Source organism: Sinocyclocheilus grahami, unplaced genomic scaffold, assembly GCF_001515645.1.
Source record: "Sinocyclocheilus grahami isolate Dianchi unplaced genomic scaffold, SAMN03320097.WGS_v1.1 scaffold155.1, whole genome shotgun sequence".
NCBI classification, from domain to species: Eukaryota; Metazoa; Chordata; class Actinopteri; order Cypriniformes; family Cyprinidae; genus Sinocyclocheilus; species Sinocyclocheilus grahami.
Window position 1 is genome coordinate 614,043 of NW_015505334.1, and position 6,895 is coordinate 620,937.

Consider the following 6,895-nt stretch of genomic DNA (forward strand, 5'->3'; position numbering starts at 1 on the left):
CACTATATACTGTAGAGAATGTGACATAATGCACTATACAAGTGAGTGAAATTTAGAGTATTCATTTCAGACACTCCTGTAGACAACATTCCAAAAACCTCCAATTGCATTCCATATATAAATAAATGAAATGAAAAAAAGAATACATTTATCTAATTATTATATACACACACAGTACACACACATACTCTAATCAGATTTTAAACTACATGTATGTGACTAGGGATGCACAGTACATTGTGCTCGATACTGGCAAAAAAAAATTTCTTTTTATGTTCGATACTTAATAAATGAACAATATTAAAATACACTATTTTGTCGAAATTCGCTAACCTAAAAACACTGAAAAGTAAAATCAATTGTTTTACTGTAAATGCTACAAGTGACTTTAGGCGTCACAACATTACAATGTACAGTACGAAATACGGAAATTAATTTTTTAAAGATTAACTTTATGTGAGTGTTGGCAAAGGCATTCTAAAATAAATAACTATAAATATCCAATATCAGCTGATGATAACCAATATTCTATAGATATAACGTGCAACATTAGATGTGAGAAAATAAACACCCATTTTGAGTCTAAACAAAGCCAGAGAAGAAATGGATGCTCACTGCATCTATTTTGTTTTCAGTGACGGAAATCACATTCGGCTGCAGCGCCCCCCCTTCCGCTGGGTCATAAGTCTGTTGTTATCAGACACCGGAGCTGTTGAATCGTCCTTTGTCTGAAGGCGAAGATAAGATCCTTCTATGTCCAGGACACCGCAGGCAGGGAGGGCCATCAGCTTCGGTTACAAGACTTGAACACAATCACACACCACTGTCCAGAGTCACACTATAATGTGCTCTCTAAAATCGTGACACCCATGGATTTAACCCCACAGAATGGGCGGCACAGACAAAATGGAGCTGGATAACATGCAGTTATGGAAAAGCCAGACACTTCTCTCCAACCCACTCCTAGGGGGGAAAAAAAACATGTATTTTCACTGGTCCTTTGCACGGTCTTTGATGTCCCCACCCAGTCAAGACGCTCAGAGAGCCAGTGGCTACAAGTGGTCAGCACCGGACACAATGGAGCATGTTTAAACTCTTGCTGCCTCTCTCTCACTCACACACACACACACACACACACACAAGGACTCGCCGACATATACAAACACACAATGCCTACAAATCCTGTCAGACAGACCACAGAGTTTCCAAGTAGTGATTTATTGTAAAGCCGTGGAAGCTTCCCAAACAATTACAGTCAGGCTGCTCCGCAAGGCAATAGGAAATGGAGAAGTATGTGCCCTTCTCTCGCTCTCTGCAGTGTCTGCTCACATTATCCTCCCTATAGCCTTCCTACCTCTGGGAAACCATTTCAAATTAACCAATTAAAGGTGCAGTAGGAGATCTTGTAAAATGTTAACTTTAGCCTGATAGCGAACGTCCCACCCTCCCTGCAATCGCCGTCCAAAGCCACGCCCCCTAAACGCATTTACGCTCACAGACCAGAATACAAGAGACAACATTACTACAATAGGCTTCCTAATTCCAGCCCATGTTCCGAAGTGAAGTAAACTTTAATGGATTTCCCCTGCTCAGGGAGTAGGGAGCAATGAACACTGAAGTGAAGTGACGTGACGTGACATGTGGCCAAGTATGGAGACCCATACTCGGAATTAGTGCATTTATCCCATCCAAGGTGCACACACACAGCAGTGAACACACACCGTGAACACACACCCGGAGCAGTGGGCAGTCATCTTTTTTGCTGCGGCGCCCGGGGAGCAGTTGGGGGTCCGGTGCCTTGCTCAAGGGCACCGCAGTCATGGTATTGAAGGTGGGAGAGAGCGCTGTACATTCACTCCCCCACCTACAATCCCTGCCTGTACGAGACTCGAACCCGCAACATTTGGGTTACAAGTCTGACTCTCTAACCATTAGGCCACGACTGCCCCTTCACTGTGTAGGGATCATATCGATCGGAACACAGTTCATACACGTAGCTCACTTCTAACAAGCTGGCGCGAGGACTGGATGTGTTTGATGGATGTTATTGATGTTTGTCTGCCATTCTCGCTCTGTCTGCACAGCGTGTGTGAACAGTGTGATCCCTAACAGTGCAATAGGGATTCGGCCCTGCGCAGAGGTATGCAAATACATACGTTGACAGACAGGTAGGAAAGCCAATTAAAACGCTCGGACTGAGCGTTTTGATTGGACAAACATTTCTTGATCCTACGCCTTCCACAGAATATAGAAATACAGACAAATACATTTAGACAACTTAACTTAATGATTGCTATCGGGATGTGAAGAGACTTTCAACCAGCATTACAAAAAATGTTTCTGAAGACAATCACCTATTGCACCTGTAATCAATAACCAACAGATGGCTCAAGATGGGAGGTTAGGTGGTGGCAAAAAACACAGTTATACCTCCATTTCTAGTGCTCCTTACTGCACCCAAACTGTTGCATCAGCTGTCTAGCGACGGCGTCCAAGACTGACAGCTTGCTCACATCACCAGGAGACACTGAACAGCAAGTTAAAGACAAAGGTGCACTTCAATCCAGCTGGCAAAGATGGTGGTATAGGGTCAAATGGGCTTGCCCAACATCTGGAAGACAGTGGGAAGAGGTCACAAGTCAGATTTTTCAAAGCAAGCACTGTTACACCCTCTGTCTAAACAGATACACGTTCACCTACGTGATTTGGCCATTAGTCGTTACATTCTTCAACGCCCACATAAATTGTTACCAAAATCAATGCATTATTCATTCCCTTCAGCTTCCAGATGAATAATGAGGAAGTGACCAAATGGGCTGGGTGAAGAAGGGGGGATCTTTAATTAAAGTGAAATCCCGCATTTATCTGAACAGAAGCAGTGCAAGGTCATTTCTGAGTCGAGATAATGATTATTAAGGGAAACCGGCTTTGAAAGGTGCAAGCTCGCCGTTCATCAGAGATGAGGCCAATGGTGGAGATGTTACATTCCTGTCATGCTTGTCCCGTCAAGCAGGGGCTCTCACAGGGTGTACAGCAGAGAAAATGAGAGGAGAGAGAGAGAACCACACCCAGCGGTTTAAAGTCTCTAGTCTTTCTGCTACTGTGAACTACCAAATTTTGCTACAAGTTTGATTGCAACATATAATAATTGTTGTTAATAGTGTTCAAAGTATGTTTGATTACGTCTTTAATTGATTTTTCTGTATATTTCTTCCATATGCACATTTACTGACATAGTCACCACTGATAAGCTACTACTAAATATATTGTAGAAACCAGTGGTGGGCCGTCAGGGCCAGCAAAGCCTTCTCTGCTGGCCTAAACACTATCAGAATCACTGATTTAGTTTTAATATATTTTTCCATTAATGAGTATTAAATTATTTCCAATAGTCTATTCTCTTCAGTTTTATAGCTTTTCTCTTGGTTGCACTGCTTCCAGCAGTGTAGGTTTATATTACAGCTTTTATCCAATCATATTTCAGCAATCGTGTTGCCCGGGTTAAAGAAATCTGCCTTAAGGGCTGTTTCTCAGGTTTAGATTTTCAGTGCATTTTTTAAAAAATATTTGCCTACTATATTTAGTAAATCTAAAAACAGTAGTCCTAATGACTGCGAAAAACAACCACACACTTCCTCGGCACCGGCTCTGTGAAAGACTCGTGAAGATGAAAAACCACTAGAGTATGGTAGGTTAATTTTCATGGATTAATTCATGTAGGACACCACTGAAGGCCTAGGTGTAAAATGCACGGGCCGCCACTGGTAGAAACATATATTGTACAGCTGCTTCGCAACGATCTGTATCGTGAAAAGCGCTATACAAATCAACTTGAATTGAATACTGTGAAAAACGCGAGGTTGGAACCATAAACTGGCAGAATGCAGTAAGAATATCTGGAAGGAAACAGCTAAATCCCTGAGGGATATGAGAATCCATTTTAGTTATGAAATGCCACATGACACAGCATACAAGCAGATCATCTGCATGCGGGGGAAAAAAATGTCCGTTTCTTTACAACCGGAAGTCAGTGGCTGCAGAACTTTTGAAACAAATGCCTCCACAAACACAAACCACATTTTAACAGATCCCAGTCTGCCATGTGAAGCCACTTCTCGAGAGTTTCTGAAAGATAGGACTCCAGAGTTTCCATCTGGTCCTAATGTCTGAGTGTCCAAAGCTGTTTTTATGTGACTTTAGGGCAGATGCCTGAGCTCATCCCATCCCATCCCGTCCACTCCATTACCCATTCTCCTCCATGTCACGCAGGTCTTGTGCATTATTCACCAGCCTTTACATATGCACAGAATGCAATGACCACTTTCGGCTCCATCCTTAATCGTGCGTCGTTTTGCCTACATCAAGCCCTTTGAAGAGGCCAGGCAATCACCGTTCCAACAGCGATGCTTCAAATGCTGAGGCTCCAGTAATTCTGCCATGAATCACGGCATGAGTCAACCGGCGGGGCAGGCAACAGTGAAAATGGAGAAGTGCAGACATTGATAAATGGATGCCATTCACTAATGCACAGATGAAAAGACTAAAAACAACCGGCAGATACCAGGAAGGGGAAGAGATCGGAATGAACCTTTATAGAGGAAAATGCACCTGTACCCAAAGGGCTTTCCAATGACGTTCATTTGTTTGTGAAGTCAACAAGGTAAACAGGAAGACTTACCAAGGGCTCGTCCGGGACAGAGACGTCACGCATATATCCTGTTCCTCCTCTCAGCTCCCAGACTTTGTCTTGGTGCAAGCGTGCTCGCCCTGCCAACCCAAAATTGATGAAGTGAGCACGGAAGTGCTTGTGCGTAAAGGGCAAGACACAAAAAAAAAAGTCTATATATAGTTCATGAACACAAATCTTCACGTCACGGCCAAGTCATGGCCACAGAAAGTCTAAAGCGCTCAAGGAAGGTAATCTTAGCCTTAATCTGAAATGTCTAGCCAAAGCCTGATCTTATGCAGGAAGACCAGGAGAAAGCACCCGAAGAACCCCAAAGGAAAAGGGCTGTGGCACATTTAAGTGTGCATTTGCATCCCAGCAGCCCCACCCGGTCACTGCTTCCCCAGAATTAAGATGACGGTTGTGCAAGGACTCAGAAAGATCTGCCTGTTATTCGTGCCTCTGACATCCAAGACGTACTGCTCTAAACCACTTCCTCCAGACACTTGACAAACAGAAAAACATGCAGGCAAAACAGTTTGATATAAAAGAGGAAATTCCAGCTGGGTTATACAATGGAAATGACTGTGGGGCAACGCAGAAGCGGCGAAGCCATTTCAGGAATTCATGTAATCTCCTGCTAATATCAGGACTGAGGGGTGGGGTTTCTGTAAATCTCGAACAAGAGATCCTGAAACCCACATGTAGCCAGAGGAAGTGGTCAGAGCCTTTAGGAGTGCAATGAACATCCCACACATATTCACACTGCTGTTAGAAAGGGGGTCACAACTTGCTGGCATGAATGGAGCATACTTATACAACACTAAAATAACAGACACATGCATATGTGAACGGCAATGACTGCCACATACTGCAGGGTACTGCCTTGAGAAAAATAGGGAAGTTTAGAACTTGGAGGTAATTGTGCTTTCTTTAGCTCGTTCCTCTGAAATGCAGATTGCAGCACCAAAGAATGCAGAACATCTGGCCAAGATTAAAAACGAGGCTTCAGCTTCTTCTCGTTATTTTGTGAAACACAGCTTGTGGCACAGCCAAATACCCATTTAAACCCTGTTCTGTGAACCTGATGAATTAGGTTCAGAAAAAAAAAAAAGTGTGAGTGAGTGAGATCTGGCATATCATTGCTTAAGGAGCTCTACAGCCCTGCTGCTTGTACGCGTGTGTGCATGAGTACATAGCTTTAGCAAGTCCAGGCCTCCTCCCTGCTCCTCTCCGATGTGGTTTCACTGGACTACATTCTACAGAAGAACATTCTGTATTAGCAGCACATGCAAAAGGAAGCTGATGGCAGCTGGTAAACCATGAATAAGCAGTAACTCAAATGAAGCTTCTTTCATAATGTTGGTTGTTGTAATGACAAAGCTTTGCCTGTTCTCACCCCACCCCACGCGCAGAACTCTGAATCAATGTTAACAGCGATCAGAGCGGCAGCTGCCTCTCCCAGCACAGCAAAGGAAGCAAAAGCTTTGATTTGACTCAAATTATGCTTTTAATACTGTGCCATGGGTAAATCAGACTGAATGGGAATGTTTCTGTTCAAATTCATGTAAAATAATAAAAAGTTTACACCAAGATGATTTCACAACACGGCGAATGACCAAAATTACTTACTGACTGAGTGCAACTGATTTGGCGAGAGTATGTAGTACTGCGATTGAAAATGACACAAAGCTACATAGATATGCACCTGTACCCAAAGGGCTTTCCAATGACATTCATTTGTTAATGAAGTCAACGAGGTAAACAGGAAGACTTACCAAGGGCTCGTCTGGGACACAGGCATCACGCATATATCCTGCTCCTCCATTCAAATTTCTCCATTTTACCATTCAAAAGTTTGGGGTTAGTAAGATTTTTTTTTTATGTTTATGAAAGAAGCCTCTTATGCTTACCAAGGCTACACACAGTTGATCAAACACATTATTGAAATATTACAATTTTAATAATATATTTTCAAATGTAATAAATTCCTGTGATGAAAAAGCTGAATTTTCAGCAGTAAGAATTCCAATCTTCACTGTCACATGGACCTTCAGAAATCAATCTAATAGTCTGATTTGGTCTCAAGAAACACTTCTTATTATCAATGTTGAAAACAGTTGCTTAATATTTTTGTGCAAACCGTAATACATTTTTTTCAGGATTCTTTGATGAACAGAAAATTCAAAAGAAAAGCATTTATTTTGTAACATTATGAATGTCTTCGCT